The sequence below is a fragment of the Puntigrus tetrazona genome, unplaced genomic scaffold, assembly GCF_018831695.1.
Source record: "Puntigrus tetrazona isolate hp1 unplaced genomic scaffold, ASM1883169v1 S000000746, whole genome shotgun sequence".
NCBI lineage: Eukaryota > Metazoa > Chordata > Actinopteri > Cypriniformes > Cyprinidae > Puntigrus > Puntigrus tetrazona.
Window position 1 is genome coordinate 816,681 of NW_025048355.1, and position 17,916 is coordinate 834,596.

The window sequence follows — 17,916 nt, forward strand, 5'->3', positions numbered from 1 at the left end:
ATTTATTAAATACTTTTTCTTGTCATTTTGTCAAGTCCTTTTGCCATTTTTATTAGTTTAGTTTCTTTTCTTTTTTTTACTCTTTAGTTATATTAAAACTGCTCTTGTTATTTCTCCTGGGATCATATAAGTGAATAGCCGAAATACACTAAAATGAGAGCTTCGAGTGTTTTTCCTCTGGGCTCGACCTCTGTGAAGCCGTTCAGCAGTTCCTTGTTGACCTCGGCGTGTGAAACGCACACAGTCATGACCAGAAGCCGCTTCCAGACGTCCAGGAGACTGATACGTTGATGTATACGTTGTCTCCTGTCAGGGGTCACGGGCAGCAGAGCGGCCTGCGACAGGCTTTGACGTGCTGTTCTCAACGGAGGTGGCGTGATTGAGCCGGCGATACGCTCAAACAGGAAGTGTTTTGTGAGATTTCCCGCCGCTTGTTATTCTTATGGATGTATTATACCCAACACTTCCCCTCTGTGTCCCAGCACTGACTCACACTGAAACTCACCTCTGAGCTGAATATCAGTTCAAATGAAGCTAATTTTGACATTTTCACGAATCAATAAATTGTTCATGTGTGTGTACACACACACACACACACACACAATGACGATTATACAATTAAATATACATATATGCAGGCCAAATGCGCTCACATACGTGTTGGTTTAGCGGGGAATGATATTGATCGTTTCGAGATGTCATCACGTCCTGTGTTTGATTGACAGCTGATGGGGCGGCACACACAGGTCATGCCCACAGGCTCGTTAGACGAAATTAGGACAGAGTTTTTCTGTAGGCCATGTATTGATCATATTTATTAAGTATTCGGCCCTGTATGAGACGTGTATGTGCATTTTAAACAAATCTACATATACACGCAAATAATTACATTGTGTATATTTTATAGTGTGTATTTATTGCATGTATATAATATACTCTTACATTCACATTGTTATTTTAATCATTTTAATGGATTTTTATACCGATAAAATATTTCACATATTCAAAATAATATTTTGATGTAGTTATCATCTATTAAACTACCTGTGTGTAATATTTCGCTATAGTTTTTATTTACAGTTTGTAATTTTAGTGCTTTATCTCAAACCTATTATGGCTGGCATTTAACGTTTCGATCATTTTGCATTATTCTAGCTTTAGTTCAGTTAGCACCTTTTCGGAAAAAATGGAAATTGATTTAGGTTAGTTATTTGGTGAATTTGCTTTTTAATGTAAGCTTTTAATACTACCATTTTTCATTTCAGTTAACTTTATTAATTCTCGTAACGCAATACTTTATATTGCATTATATCATTTATATTCGCGTTCGTTGGCGTTTGTCTCTCAGACTCTTCAGGTGGGTCGTTACCTTTAAATTCTAAACCCCGCCCTCGTATGTAAATGAAGCTCCTTATGCGTCGACGGAAGCGGCTCGCGTCTGTCAGAGAGATTTCGCCTTTAAAGGCGCATTAAAACAGCGGCTGAAGTGCAGAACCCGAGCAGAGCAGCAACAGAACAACAACAACAACAACAACAACAAAATCATCTCTGACAGAGAAATAAACGCAGGAGCGCGCGCGCCGGGGTGAGTGTGTTTACAATGTTACAATGTTGCGCTCGCGCGGCGGCGGCGGCGGCTGCTTTGATCGTTTGATTGATGTTCCGTGCGTGTCATCGTTCGCATCCGACTCTTCACGCATCTGCAGCTCTGTGGGACATTAGCAGCTGATCAGTCACGCACTCGCCGCGGTGTTTAGATTTATATCCGCGCGCTTCGTGAGGCTGCGGGCTGTCACGGTGCTGAATGTCAGCGGTGCAGATGATGCCGACGTAAGTTGCATGTGAAGGATAATGCGCGGTGCATGCAGTGCGGTTTCCTGACATCGGCGTTGAGTATGTGATGTCTAAATGTGAACCTGCTGGTGGGCAGAGAGCTGATGGATAACTGTTACACAACTGAGAGCTTCCTGGTGTCCCGTTCACTTTCACCGGGGTCTTGTGCACCGGATCTCCCCGAACTCTCTCTTTTGCGCCGAATTCAGGAGGGAGGCAGTTGCAGTCCTTACTAACACACTAAACTGCCAAAAGCGCCACAGTATTACCATGTTCATCACGTGACGGTACCGTGGGAATTGCATGACTTTTAATATGCTTGTGAACATTATGTATCCGTCTAGTACCTTCGTGCTTTTGATATTGCATGCGTTAGTGTTGGTCTTTTGTCCTAAACGTCAGGAAGGAAAAAGAGAGAGCTCATATTTATCATCACCATCTCAACGTAATGAGATTAATGTTCTCGGTGCATGCAACAAAACAGTCCAGAAACGCATTAAAAGCGTGAAATAACAACAAGCTATTGCTTTAAAGAGGTTTTTGCCTTTGCATATGTTTATTTGAATATGCAAACAAAATATAAAAGCCAGTGTTCAGTTCAAACAAGGGTGACAAGGCTTTTTTTTTTTTTTTTTTTGAGTTTTATATCAGCTTGTGTGTCAAGGACAGTTTTGCTCTTCTCGCTGAGAATGCATTGAAACGACATGTAAGCTGACCATAGACGACGAGCGAGGTGTGTGTGTGTGTGTGTGTGTGTGTGTGTGTGTGTGTGTGGCTGGTTTACTGCAGACTGCTGTCCAGTGTGCTTTACTAACCCGTGTCTGCTCTCTGCAGGTTCTCAGCCAGCTGTGTGTCCGGAAAGAAAACACAACGCTGCTCTTATATGCAGTCCGACTGGATATTTATGAAGCTTTCAAGGCCTTTTGGTGAGTCACGCTGGCTTTGCGCTGCTCTTGTTCTCTCTGCTGGACTGTGTTCAAACTGATATCATGTTATCCAAGAATAGTTCATAAAAAAAAGTGTGTTTCTATTTTTGTATCCTTATAGTGAGTAGCGCTTCTTTATGCTATTTACTTATTATATATATATATATATATATATATATATATATATATATATATATTTATATATTTTATTTTTTTATATATATATATATATATATATATATATATATATATATATATATATATATATATATATATATATTATTATTTTTTTATATATATATATGTATATATATATATATATATATATATATATATATATATATATATATATATTAGTACTGTGCTATGTTTTGGGCAGGTGTGAAAAAATGCTGTAAACAAAGAATGCTTTCAGAAATATAAATAATAACCATTTATTTTTGTCAATTTACAAAATGCAAAGTGAGCGAGCAAAAGAAAAATCAAAATCAAATCAATATTTGATGTTACGAACTTTAAACCAGCATCAGTTCTTATAGGTACACTTGCACACAGTCAGGGGTTTCGTAGGATTATAGTCAGGTGTATGATCAGCCAATTATACCAAACAAGTGCTGATGATCATCAATGTCAGACGTAGGTTAAAACCCAGGCATGAACTGCAACTGTGTGAGAAACAGCCAAACTCTGCAACCGAGGTGAGGTGAAGACGGTTTCACGTCACGGCAAGATTGAGCACAGCAACAAGACACAAGGTAGTTCTACTGCATCAACAAGGTCTCTCCCAGACGAAGATTTCTGTTCAAGATGTGCTGTTCAAGCTCTTTTGAAGAAGCACAAAGAGGCGGGCAATGATGAGGATCAGCCAAAGAAACTTAGTGCAGCAGATGACAGACACGTCAAGCTTATTACCCTTCGAAATGGGAAGATGTCCAGCAGTGCCCATGAGCTCAGAACCCAGCGGGACCCAGGTACACCCGTCTACTGTCCGGAGAAGTCTGGCCTGAAGTGGTCTTCATGGAAGAGTTGCAGCCAAAAAGCCATACCTCCGACGTGAGAACAAGGCCAAGCGACTCGGGTATGCATGAAAGCATAGGAACTGGGGTGAAGAAAAATGGGTCAAAATATTTATTGAAATATTCATCTGTAGCAGAAGGCAGTTTGTTCGTCGAAAGGCTGGAGAGCGGCACAGTACTGAGCGTCTGCGTGGCGGAGGTTCCTTGAACGTTTGGGGCTGCATTTCTGCAAATGGAGTTGGAGATTTGGTCAGGATTAATGGTGTTCTCGATGCTGAGAAATACAGGCAGGTGCTTGTCCATCATGCAGTACCATCAGGGAGGAGTATGATTGGCCCTCGAATTTATTCTGCAGCAGAACAACGACCCCAAACATACAGCCGAAGTCATTAAGGACTATCTTCAGCGTAAAGAGGAACTAGACGTACTGGAAGAGAGAGCCCTGATCCCAACATGTGAGGAAGCCTACATCCACAGAAGATCTGTGCTTAGTTCTCCTAGACGTCTGGAACAACCAACCAGCCGCGTTCCTTCAAAACCTAGAAGAACTGCTGCTGTTTTGAAGTCAAAGGGCAGGTCACACCAAATACTGATTTAGATATAGATTTCTCTTTTGTTCATCCACTGCATTTTGTTCATTTATGAAAATAAATATTTAACACTTCCATTTTTGAAAGCGTTCTTTGTTTACAGCGTTTTCTCACACCTGCCTAAAACCTTTGCACAGTACTGTATATACGTGTGTGTGTTATTTTGATGATTATTATATTTAAATGAGAATATTTGCTTATTGTTTAATTAATAATTACGTTAAAGATGCCTGATGTTTATGCATATGTGTGTGTATCATAAATCAAATGAAAATTAATATTTAGAAAATATTTAAAGGATTAAAAAATGATGATAACGCAGTTTAATTAAAGTGACACTTCAGTAGCAGGCAGGACCACATCATGACTTGATTTATTTTTTTAAAACGAGCTGATTATCTGGCATCTGTTTTGATTGGTTAAACTTCACACTGGTTTGTGAGGGCCGGCGGGCTTGTGAATGGCTCTCGTGATCCGTGTGGGATCCTCAGTGTAATTGGCCCGGGCCGCAGCGCCGGATTCTCCCAGTGTGCCTCAGGCCGCATCTGCCAGCGAACGCTTTACATCACCCTCTGACCGTTGACCACACGGACCTGCTGTCTGCATGAATCCAGACCACCGAGAGGCTGATCGCTGCCCTGCTGCTGGATAGTTTGCTTTCCTGACTCAACGGTAGAGGAGTTCACGTGTGCTCTTAAAGAAAGACACCCAAAGCAATGGCATTTCTGGTTTGAAGCGGTTGCCAGATTGTTGGGTGGCTGCTGAGAAAACATCTTTTTGGTTATTGGTAACATTATATATATATCTAAAAAATAATGCTAATGAAACAATAGTGCGCTTTAGCTGGTTTAGGCCTGTCGTGGATAAATAAATGACACTAAAACAGTCGGTAGGGGGCAGCAGATCTGTCTTAATGAGTGATTCACTGAATGATTCACTCAATGGTTCGTTCAGAACAGCAGATTCATTTAGTCTTTAGGAATGGATCAATGAATCGCTGTCTTAAACGATTAGTTCGAAAAGAAATCCATTCAGAAACCAAAATGTTGCTTATTGTTGGTGAAACGGACAGTATTATGATTCAAATGTAACTATTGTTTGTATAAAATCAGTATCACACTGTAATTATTGTTTCAGATGACGTTCTTAAAGTTCGAGCCTATAACCATTAATGACTACTTTCTCCAAATCGTTGGCCTGGTGATAAAAACAGGTATTTTAGCTGAATGGTTTCCTTATATTTGTCTCCGTGAGCTGGGATACAGGCGAGCTTTGTAACATTAGCAGACTTTAAGCAGTAAGGCATGGGAGGTTTTGTTTCCTGTATATTTTTCTCTTGTTTTATGAATGACTGAATGCCATTTAAGAATGCCATGTGGACCAATAAGCATCTAGAATTTCTTAACGCATCCTTTGTAATGATTGTTACTTCTGTCTTCGTGAGAATTGTATTTCTTGAGGCTGTTTGGTGTTGTAATGAATTCAGTGGAGCAGATGAATGCAGTGTGTTATTCTTTCACCGCAACGACGGTTGCATAAGATCTTTATTTAGTAAAAGCCTCTCAACGCTGAGGAGTTTCAGTCTGGGACGGACGCTGTTCTCATCAATGAGGCTAATTAAAGTCTGTTGCTAGGGTGTTTTAAGTGGTTGCTAGAACATCTGGGGGTTTTAGAATGCTGTTGTTGGTTGCTAGGGTGCTCTGAGGGGGTTTTAGAATGTTGTTGTTGGTTGCTAGGGTGTTTTGGGTGGTTGCTAGAACTTCTGAGGGGTTTTTAGAAAGTTGTTGGTTGCTAGGGTGTTCTGAGGGGTTTTTAGAATGCTGTTGTTGGTTGCTAGGGTGTTTTAGGTGGTTGCTAGAACATCTAAGGGGTTTTTAGAATGCTGTTGTTGGTTGCTAGGGTGTTTTAGGTGGTTGCTAGAACATCTAAGGGGTTTTTAGAATGTTGTTGTTGGTTGCTAGGGTGTTTTGGGTGGTTGCTAGAACTTCTGAGGGTTTTTTAGAATGTGGTTGGTTGCTAGGGTGTTTTGGGTGGTTGCTAGAACTTCTGAGGGGTTTTTAGAATGTTGTTGGTTGCTAGAACATCTAAGGGGTTTTTAGAATGTTGTTGGTTGCTAGGGTGTTCTGAGGGGTTTTTAGAATGTTGCTGGCTGTTGCTAGGGTGTCCTGGATTGTTGCTAGGCTATTCACTATTTTTATCTCTGAATATGACTCTGGTCCCTCCTTCACTGCATGTCTGTGGGTTTTTTAGGCCTTGCTCTATCATGATGTCTTTTTGTGTTTCTCTCTTCTGGATAGTCTTAAGGTGCTAATAGAGAAGATGTCACAGAATGGTATCCTGCGTAAGTGAGATTCCCAAGAGACAGCAGGAATGATCTTTCTTTAGCTCTGTGGATGCTTAAGTGTTTCAAACTCCTTTATTTGTCCTTCACCCCCCTCTTCTTCAGCTCAGGTCGGTAACCTTTAAGTGGCTAATGAACTAATGAAGACACGGGTCAGACTCACAAAAAAAGAACATTTCCTGTAAATTTTCTCATCCTGAGGCCATCCAAGATATAGGTGACGTGGTATTTTTAGTCAAACAGTAGAGAAGATTGTAAGCTGAAAAAAGCAGGGAACACCAAATGAATACCCGTGGCTCCTGATAATGTATTGATGTCTAATGAAGGGAACATTATTAACAATATTATTATTATTACCTGTAATCCAGAGCCTCTGGCAAAAAGGCAAATACAATGCTTCTCTGCAGACTGATTCATTCGTTCTGCTCTTTCAGTGAACTGGTTCGATTAACTAGTTATTATGTAATCAGGAATTGACCATATGCACAATTAAATTATTAAAGCACCCAGTAATGATGTGTAACATGGATGTTTTATATGTTTAAAGAATATAAAGTGAATAAACTAGTCTTTTTCATCTCAAATTCTTACATAATTATTTTATCTGCTGATGTCAGCTGCTCGTTGGTCTTTGGTTTGAATCAAACTGTTTGCTCAGTTCAGCGACTGTTGGAAGAACTGGAGCGCTGAATCGGTTCATTCATCGCAGGATCAGATATGCTGATATTTAACTTTGTGCCATAAACTGTTTCAGAGATTCAGTCTGTTTTGGTTCAATAACTGATTCATCTAGTTCCCTAAAAAGAATCAGTTCAAAAGAATTGTTCGTTCGCAAATTGGACCTCGCTCTGGACCGTTTGCCTGAGACTCTGTCACGCGTGATATTAGTTGTGAATAATATTCAGTTTCTTGCACATACTGATCATTTCACTCCATAAGACCTCAATATATCGTCATGAGCCACGGTTATTAATTTGATCTGTATCTGTTTTTTTGATTCTCAAAGTGACGTCACCCACCGACGTGCATTTTATGGAACATGCTTTCAGCTTAAATTTTTGAGTTTTCAATCCCTTTAGGTATTTTCCAAGTATGTTAACCTGTAGTTAAGCTGACCCTTCACGCACTTAAAATACAGCATCTTTTTTGACGTGGCCGTACGTTCCGATGCTTGCCGACTCATTCAGCCTCCCATGACCTGCTGTGGTTGTTTCGTTTGCGCTGGGGATGCAGTCCTAAGAGGCAGCATGCAGACTCGGATAACAGGTTTCTCGAGTTAAGTTGTGGCTATCTTAAATGCAAACGCTTTGTTGTTTGGTTCCCGAGGGTTGTTGAGATGTGAATCTCTGACTGGTTGTTCTTGTCCCGCCGGGTCTCCGTCTCCGTCTTTGCGCCGTTCGGTTCTCCAGGTGAGCTCGCCACCGTTATGGAGAGAGAGAGAGAGAGCTGGCTTTTGCTCAAGAATAGCATTAACGTGTGGCCCTGAGATTCAGACAGACCGTTCTGTGTTTGTGTTTGCACTGGAGTCTGTCCATCTGTCCAGGATGGGCTCATGAACTCCTAGTCTCTACAGCTTGGGCCACTGCTGCCCGTTTAGGGGGGAGGGGGGTGTTGCATGATTTGATATATAAGGATTTTATAAGCTCTCAGTTTGGTCATTTAATTGTGTGTGTTAAACTAAAGTAAAAGTCGTTTTAAAAACACTAGATAAAAACTCACGTAAAAGCACTTGGCAGCTAATTCAAGTAAAATGAGTTAAAATTCTAAAATGACTAGGAGTGTAACGATTAATCAAAGTGATCCTCCTCATGCCCTTGTTAGTGGGGACTTATTTTGTAATGCACTTGTCAAAGAGAGTGATGTGATTTTCCTCATCACGTTCAGCTGGGATGTTCCCATGACAACGCAGCAGCGCTACGTGCAGTTTCTTAAGGGGCTGCATATAAAAAGTGCATTTTATAAAAAGAAAGAAAAAACGTTCATTTTTTTATATATTAAATAAGTCAAAACTAGTAAAAATGACAAGCACGTAACAAAATGACTTTAAACGGAATGCAAAACTAACAATTAAAAAATAAAAGGCTAATTTAAAATTCTATGATATTATACATTTATATTTATAGATATGCGCTACATTTTTGTAAATATTTATAATGTAGGCATTTTAGTGCTTGAACTGAAATAAAATTAAAATGAAATGCACAATGCAGAGGTTGTAAAGTAAATTTCAGCTATTATTAAATTAGCATTGCAATGTTTAATAAGTGCATTTCACTCATTTCTGCAGTGTTTTTTTTTTTTTTTTTTTTTCCACTGAGCTCAATGCTCTTCCTTTAAAAAACTCTATTGGGCCAGAACTGATTTAGCCGTCTAAGACTGGGTTTGGTTTTGTCGTAACATCTTCACAAAGGTTTAAGACTCATCTTAAGCACTTTCGAAGCTCCGGGCCTCGTTTAAAGACGATTAAAATATTAAATATGAATGCTAATCCGCTCCGAGCCTGTAAGACTTTCTCCTTCCGGCATCAAATACTTGACGATGTCACTTCCCGTCATCGCTCGCGCTGCGTTCCTGTTTGAAACGTTTCGTATAGAAGATAAGAGGCGAACGATAACCGCACGTTAATATAATTTAGAAACATCAGGAAATACGAATGCATCTGGATGTCGTCTTGCTGGAAATACGGCATCAAAAGAGCAGCTTGACGATGATTTAATGTGATTTATTTATTTAATTGTTTTTTTTTGTCTGCCGTCAGCTAGATCTCGTTTAAGTGCGAGTTACATAATCGGCGTTAGAAAGCTGCGAGTAAGAGTTTTCTTAACCAGAACAGATTGCACAAAACGCGAGTGATTTTAACTGCTGAGGATTTTTTATTTTGTTGCTCATATTCATTCTTGCGTAACGCTCAACATGTGTCAGCACTCCCCGAGGGCCGGCGCTCACATAACCCTGGACAAACCCAGTTAAAAAATTATGTGACGAGTTAATTTTGGGAGCCGAACCTTCCGAACAGCGCATTCGAATTAACATAAATGATTCAGATAGGATTCATTAATAATTAATGCAGCTGAAAGAATAGCGTGTGTGTGTCTGCAGGGCTAGAGATGACGAGCTAACAAACGAATAGCTCTTGTAACTGCAGCGCAGATAGCGTACATAAAGAGAGCTTTGTGAACACTGAATATCTAAAAGAGATGAGCTGACTAATAAGCACACAACGTGTAGCCTAGCGAGCATTTTAAGGTCATTAGACATGCATTGTTCCACTTTCTGGAATGCCTTTTTTTTTTTTTTGACAGGAGCTTATTATAATGCATTTAAAAATTGTTAGTTTAAACCAGGAATGTTACAATGAACACACGCACACACACAAAAAAAAAAACTAAAATAAAGTTTATATTTTTGTAATATATTTATACGTTTATTTTATTAAAATGAAATAAAAACATTTGTCATTTGGAAAAAAAAACAAAAAAACTTGTAATTAAAATTAAATTAAACTTTAAATGAAATAAAATATTTAAATGTAAGCATTTTATTTCAGTCAGCTGCCATGAAAACATTTATAATTTTACATTTAATTTGATAAAGTTGGAAAAATTATAGAAACTAAAATATAAAGACACACTCGCACAAATATATGTAAAACTCAAAAAAAAAAGAAAATATGCATTAAAAAATATTTATAAAATTATCAGTTAAACTGTCAGTATAAAATGTCAGTTAAACTAAAATAATGCTGCTTGTATGAAAATGAATATTTGTGTGTGTGTGTGTGTGTGTGTGTGTGAGTGTGAGAGAAAATGCTAAAAATGCTCAACAACATTACATCTTTAACAAAGTGAAAATAGTAAAAAACAGAAAAAAAGCTCTGTTTCAGCTCGACTGTGGATAAGGTCGCGTGTATCACTTGTGGACCGCAGCGCTACACTTCTCTTCTGTTTGAGATGCACTAGTCTTCAGTAAGAACTCTATTTCTTTTGCTTGGCCTTATCAGACTGTATCATGAGAGGTCGCCGGTGCCAAAGGCCTGGCTTTCTCAGACCGGAATTTTCCATCCAGGTTCCTGAGCTGTGGGAGGAGCCCAGTGTGGTATTTTTGCGAGTCCTAGTTTGGGAGTTCTGAGCCGTTGTTGTTTAACAAGCCTTGTTTCTACTGTTGTGGGAACCGAGGAGGTTTGGAGCAAGGATGATGTTGTCGTCTGGAACAAAATAGCCTCCTACTTGTATTTCTGTGTTTTGAAAGACAAGCCACCGCACCACTCCTACTTCTGAACTTGTATTGTGCAGCATGCATGAAGCTGCACAATACAGCGTGCAACTAACTAAAAGCCACTTGCTGTAATAAATGTGCATTATATAATTTGCATACTATTTCGAATACTGGTGAGTAGGGAGACTGTAAGGTGCCTAACCGAGGCACCTTACCCATAATGCATGTGTTTGCAGAGAAGGTCAGTGCTGTCAGCGAGAGTTTGTGATTTATACGTCCTCATGAGCGTGTCGCGTTACTTGACCTGCAGGTTTCTCTACGGTTGCAGTTTGTGGTTGAGCTGCACAATTAATTGAAATAAAGCGTGTGTGTGTGTGTGTGTGTGTGTGTGACTCGTGTTTTCGTCGACTTGCTTTACTCTATATGTCTTTGCATTCAAACACAGATGTTTTAAGGTTTTTTATAATGTGCATTTGGGAAACGAATCGTACGCTAGCTCTCTAGACACGATGAGAAACGCAACAACAGACAATATTTTTTCAGTCATTTTCCATCAACATGAGTTTTGATGGTTTAGATTGGTTATAGGAATATTATCCTTTTTATCACTTCCCATTTTTTTTTTATTTTATAATGAAATTACCATAGTAATAGTAAATGTTTTAGTAATAATGAAATGTAAAAAGAGTACAGTAATTTACTATGCAGTTTTACACTAGTAATATTTCCAATAAAAAAACTTTATTTTTTTTTTTTAAATTTAAATAATCATTTTTACAGTGAAATTAATATGAATTAATTAATAATTAACCTTGAGGGCCCTGTGTTTAATAATAAAAGTAGATATTTATTTTTAAAATGTAGTATTGTATTATTATTATTATTTTATAATATTAAAATAATTTAAAATGATTTTACATATATTTACATAATTTACATATATTTACATAATTAGTTTTTTTTTTTTTGCAACAGTAATATTTCTTTAGTAATTTATTACGTTTTATTTTGTGATTTTGTTTTATTATTATTATTATTATTTAGAGCCATATTGGTATACACTAACAAAAGTTCAGCCAGTCTTTCAAACTATTTTTATCTCACAATCCCGAATCATGCCCTAGTTCTTGTTGTTTCGTTTCTGGATTACATTTTGATAAGGAGTAAGTTTGTATGTTTTTGTGCATTTCATCTCGTAGTCCAGGAATAGCATCAAGATCCAGGCCTGGTCTCTGTTGCTAAGCAACATGTTTTTTAGAAATCCTCTAGAAGCTCGGTTGCCATAATTTATGCTGAGCCACGAAATTAATCGGCACAGTTAATTCCCGTTTTATCAGTGCGAGTAAGAGAAGAAGCCAATGTTTGCTAATGCTGAAGATCGCGTTCAGAAACCGCCGGCCAGACCACCTATACGGCCCCAGAGCAACCCGACACCTGGCCTCGATCGGGGTCAGGGCCAACATCAACACACACCTGTCGGCCCGCGCGACCTCACCGTGAACCAATCACAACGTCTGCAGTTCCCCATTGATCGCGTTTTAAAGGGACGGTACGCCCAAAAAACGTCTTCGTCCGTTTCTTTCTACTGCCGAAAAGATATGTTGAAGGTCGTGCGTAAACCAAACCACCAAACCTTCGCTGGCGTGGAAGTCGACGGCTACCGTCCACAGCTTGATGACGGGGTTACCATTTTTGGGTGACCTGTCCCTTTAAGGGCGTGGCTAATTGCAGTGAGTCAGAGGAGGGCGTAAAACGATAAATAAAGCTCACGTTGATGCCTTGTAATGTTGTTTACTCCTCTGAGCTTTGTGTCAGAGCCGTTTGTTTTCCATAGAAGCTTTCCAGGTAGACGGCGTTCCTCTAATAGATCAAGTCGGGACGTCCGTTGAGGGATGATGGTCTTATTTTAGCGCTGTAAGCCTGAGGGCTCGTGTCTTGTGTTTGGGATGTTTCTGGGCTTCGTTCCCGTTTGGCTTGGACTCTGGTGTCCGTCTCTGCCGGCAGCCCATGATGAGGAGAGTCTGAACACAGCCTGTCTTCCTTCAGGTACTCTTTGCTCCTCCGCTGGCTTGTGGGAACGTTCTGTTTTGTGCGAGTTAAGTTGCATTTGCAGGTCGATTAGCACAGGGACAACTTTTTAAAGGCCAGTATGCAATCAGCATCCAGTGCAGATATTTCGAAAGTAAGCTTTGGGTGTTTAAGACGAGTAAGGTGCATATCCTTTTGCCTCTTTGAGAAGAATGGCCCGCATTTTCTCTTTTGTGGATTGAGTGTGCATTAAATTTAGCTTCTGCTGAACGAATACTAGGGTCAAAGACGTCAAGATGTCCGCATTAAAAGACCTCCACTAAAGTGGTTTATGTCCGATCACATTAAATGTAAGTAAAGTGTCTACTTTTAAGGAGAATAAAATGTCAAAAGTTGGTTTAAATGATGATTCAGTGTAACACGACATTTATATAAAATTCAAGCAAAATGCTTATTTTGCACATATTAAAGAACAAGGAAGCCTATTAAATTTAGCAGTTTTTTTTTTTATTAATAAAAAATATTTCTGACAAATAACCAAAAGGTAGGATAGTGGCATATTTAGTACTTATCACAAATGAATTTTTATTTATAAATATGACTGACAAAACGACACAAAGACATTTTAGTGGGAGTCTTCTGTAAATGTGTGGTATTTATTATTTTGCTCGGGAAAAACAAAAGCAATATTGCTATTAAATCAAACCGATGATATTTGTGTGATGAAAGCACTTACTGATCATGTTTGTATGAGATTATATGTGTAATATTTCCACCCAGTTATCACGCATCGGGCTGTGTTTATGAAAGACGAGCGGAAATCATTTATAAAAAATGTTACGTGAATTATCGCATCGAACTGAATGGGACATTTTACGTAAGATTTGTGTTTTCTGAGTGATTTGCACGAAAGGGTTGGGACTCCTGCGCAAGCAGAGTTCAGTTTTAAACGATTCATAAAGCCGTTCTGGTGTATTTTTTTCAGGATGTGTTGCGCTTTTCGAAATGTTAGTAAGTACAAAACAAACAAAAAAAAAAAAAGTTAAAAGTAAAAAAAAAAAGGTTTACGAGTGGAAATGGTGCTTATAGGCATTATGCAAATCTACCATAATAAGAAGAATAAAATTATTTATTATTATATTTATTATTAGAATTAAAATTATTTAAAATTATTTAATTAATTAGTTAAACACGAAAATGAACAAAAATAGTTATTTAATTTATTTTTTGTGCAAATTAAAAAATGTGGCCAGTTATTTTTTTTTTTTTTTTTTGCACGTAGTTTTAGTACTGTTTTCTGAATGCTGTGTTTGTTTGTTTGTTTGTTTTTTATTGATGCAATTTTGTTTGTTTTGCACGTTTGTTGTTGTTTTGCGTTTCATGCAAAAGAGCCGCACCTGAGAACGGCACGCCAGAGGTCCTGCAGCATTCCTGTGCGGGTTACTCACGACGCTGACTAGTGCTAATTGTGAAAGAGAGAACGCAAGCCTTGTTTGTGAGTGGATTCAGATCTGCTGCTCATCCAGCGTCTGGCGGAGAGCTTTAGGAAGGTCTATTTATAGGCACAAATCACTCCTGAATTTCTTTACACCCTGTTTTTTTTAATGACCGAAGCGCATTGTGTTTGGTGTTTTTGGTGAATTGCTTCTGTTTGCCTCCGTCGTGAGTGTTTTATGAGCTTGTTTGCTGTCACTTGGGATCATACATCATCCCAAACGCTTATAATTTAAACGGTCGCTTTTAATTTTGTGATAAAATAGTGTAGGTTTTAATTTTAAGCAATTTTTCACTCAATTGCAAGCAAACGTTGCAAGAAATAGCACACATGCTACAATAACAACCTTTTGATAAATCATTGGTGACGCTTTAGTTCAGGGACTGATTTACATCATTAACTAGTTGTTTATTAGCATGTTAACTGCACTGCGTCGTATTTTCAATCCCTTAAATCGTACCTAAACTGGTAACACTGTGCAGTAAGTTTCATTAGTTAGGATGAACAGTACATCTACAGCGTTTATTAATCTTAGTTTATGCTCATTTCAGCATTTACTAACTAATGCTTTAGCAAAATCGTAAGTCGTTTCAAACGTTTGTTAACATTAGATAATGCACTAACGAGAACAAACAATAAATAATTGTATTTTTATGAACTAATGTTAAGAAAGAAGAGTAACTAAGGTAATTAATGTACTGTTTGCTGTCTGTTTATGTTAGTTAATGACTAACATAGTTATAGTATGTAACATAGTTAGTTATTGTAAACTGTTACCCATAAGAAACTTCACTACTTTCCTAACTATTGATTAGTTTACGCAAAATTGTATTTCTTTTTTTAACACGAAAGACTTTTGTAGATATTTTGGAGAATGCGTTTGACTAAAGCGCTGACGGTAGCCATCGACTTTCATAGTATGCCAAAAAATATTGCGAAAGTCGATGGCTACCGTCAACCGTTTGGTTACCAGCTCTATTTTTTTTTGTTGTGTTCAGCAGAAAATAAAGTCGCGCCGTTTTGGAATGACAGGAGAGTAAAGAGTAAATTTTATTTTATTTTAATTTTATTTTATTTTATTTTATTTTATTTTATTTTATTTTATTTTATTTTATTTTATTTTATTTTATTTTATTTTATTTTATTTTATTTTATTGCTTTTATTTTATTTTATTTTATTTTATTGCTCCAGAAACAGGACACTGGAACTCCAGCAGGAACTATCCCTTTAAGATGCAGCAAAAAAGACTCATAGTTACTGAAGTGCAGAAAATGCTGCTGTTGCTGCTGTTTTTCTTTGCCTGCCAAATATAGATTTTAGGATTGTTTTTTTTTCTTCTTCAGGTATTTATAGTGCGGGGTTAACTGCTATTACCATTAGTCGTTTGTTTTTGGATCGGATCTGTTTTGACTGCATTCTTTAGCTTTGACGCAGGACGTTCACAGCTGACGCAGCGCTGCGCCGGCCCTTTAAATCCTCTCCGTGTGGATGAGTCAGAAGACGGGTGGGTTACAGGAGCTGACCTGGCAGCGGGTTAAGAGCGTGGAGGAGATCTGTCACCGTCTGAGCTCACGCTGCTGTCACACACATGACTCCTCCTCCAGCGCTGCAGCACTGCAGTCACACACACACACACACACACACACACACACACCTGCACACTCTGTTTACATTCCTACTGCGGCGCTCCAGCCTCTTCAGTTAGCGTCTTATTTTAAGCGAAACGAGGGAGCTTTATGCTTGCACTTAGTGCAAGATCATATGGTCAAAGAAATCAGTCTCTCCGCAAGCATTAGTGTTAAATTCCACATTTTTAAAAAATATCGAATCGCGACGTGAACCGATCCCGCTTTGAACTGGCTCGCATGTGCAAAAGAACGATCGAAAGGCCGCGTGGACGGTGCTGTCAGATAGAAGCAAACGCCGGGGCCACTGGAGCAAGCGTTCATGAGGTGATGTGCCTCACAGGAAGTTAGCAGGAAACGGGAAGGACGGAGATGAGGAGTTAAATATTTACGGTACAAAGTTTTGCTTGTAGAGAGCCATCGCTGCATTACTTATAAGGTCAACACCATCAGCTCTCTCCACCGACTCCTATTCATGTTCAGACCGAGAAAAGACGGCGAAACATCTCCGAAAGTAAGATGCCGTCATGCAATTTTGCGCTTTTTGGATGCATTTTCCGGCGTAGCCTAATGTATGCATGAAGGAAAAAATGTTCTTATTCAGGCTGTCAGTCCGATTAATATTTGTGCGCGTATCCGATTGGAATCTCATATTTATCATAACATAACATCATAACATCCAGTATAATCCACGAAGGCAACATGTCAGCCTGCTGTGAGACAACACACTGTATTAGTGTTACTACTGTTGCCATAGAAACCAGTGCAGATACCCTGAACGGCTGAGCTCTATATCGGGTTATAATCAGATACGCACAAAATGCTCTATTTGGATTGACAAGTCTCTGTGGAAGTCTCTGTGGAAGTGGCCCAAATCGGGGTCGCGTGTGAGAAAATAAAAATGTGCATTTCGCCTCGAATTGAAGTCATGCGGAGCAAACGGAGAGAGCAGCTGTCAATCACATGAGCATTATGCATATGTAAGAACTAACAAAAACTATCAATTATAGATGCATCATCTTAATTAGGAAATACCTTTTTTTTTCTAAAGAGAGTGTGATTTGTTGCTGGTCATTGAATTATTCCTTTTTTTGAGACGCTCTGGTTGCTATAATACAGAATACACGTGAAAGTCTCCTATTGAATGTTACATCTGAGTATAAAAATACTGTCACGATGTGAGGTGCTTGCTCGGGCCCTTGTTTCTGATTTTTGTACTTTTATATTTTTTTTGTTCTGTCATAGTGCTGGTGTGGCGTTTGTCCCGCCTCTCCTCCCCTGTGATTGGACGGCTGGATAAAACCCCGTCCTATCCAAAGCTGAACCTTCTTCATTTCTTACCTCGGCGATGCCGCTTGCATTTTTAAAATGCGCCGATCCCTAGACGCTGGGAAAAAAACGCTTTAGAAGCGCACAGCGCTTTCCTGTTTAAGTTCCGTGTGCTTGCCGCTTCTGGTTGCTAGGCGGTTGCTAGGCACTCTCAAGTCTAATCACTTAAAGGAACGGCAAACCTCTCAAATCCTGAGGTGAAGTCATGGAGGTCAAATGAACTGAATCATTAGTGCTACAAACGGCCCAAGTCAAGCTCTCCGTTTCAAAAGCCCGTTAGTATCTGAACATGATGTTCTTCACGCTCTCCTGGCGCTGGGGTGTGATTTACACGCGCAGATGCTCGAAGACTTCGGTCCTCGCATGTGTTCGTGTCTGGCCCGAGTGGCGAGGTGCGTGCTTGCAGGTGGAAAGGGCCGAAATGTGACGTCTGCATTGCGATCCGTGGCAATTCGGATCGCCAGACGACGTCGTAATCCGAGCGTCACCTGAATCCGGCCGTTAATCATGGTGACCC

General features: G+C 39.1%; 1 protein-coding gene across 3 annotated transcripts in view; it reads left to right on the forward strand.

Moving 5' to 3' along the window:
• Positions 1 to 1,440: 1,440 nt before the first annotated feature.
• LOC122335265 (solute carrier family 45 member 4) overlaps positions 1,441 to 17,916 on the forward strand; it is a 50,302-nt gene continuing 33,826 nt past the window's right edge. Inside the window, exons 1-2 of one of the 3 annotated variants that reach the window (XM_043233085.1) lie at positions 1,441 to 1,585; positions 2,668 to 2,759. The gene's annotated coding sequence lies outside the window, so the exon portion shown is untranslated. Of the gene's footprint in view, positions 1,586 to 1,672; positions 1,831 to 1,927; positions 2,121 to 2,667; positions 2,760 to 17,916 lie in introns of those variants that run through there. The other 2 variants (XM_043233087.1, XM_043233086.1) reach the window with 2 other exon arrangements.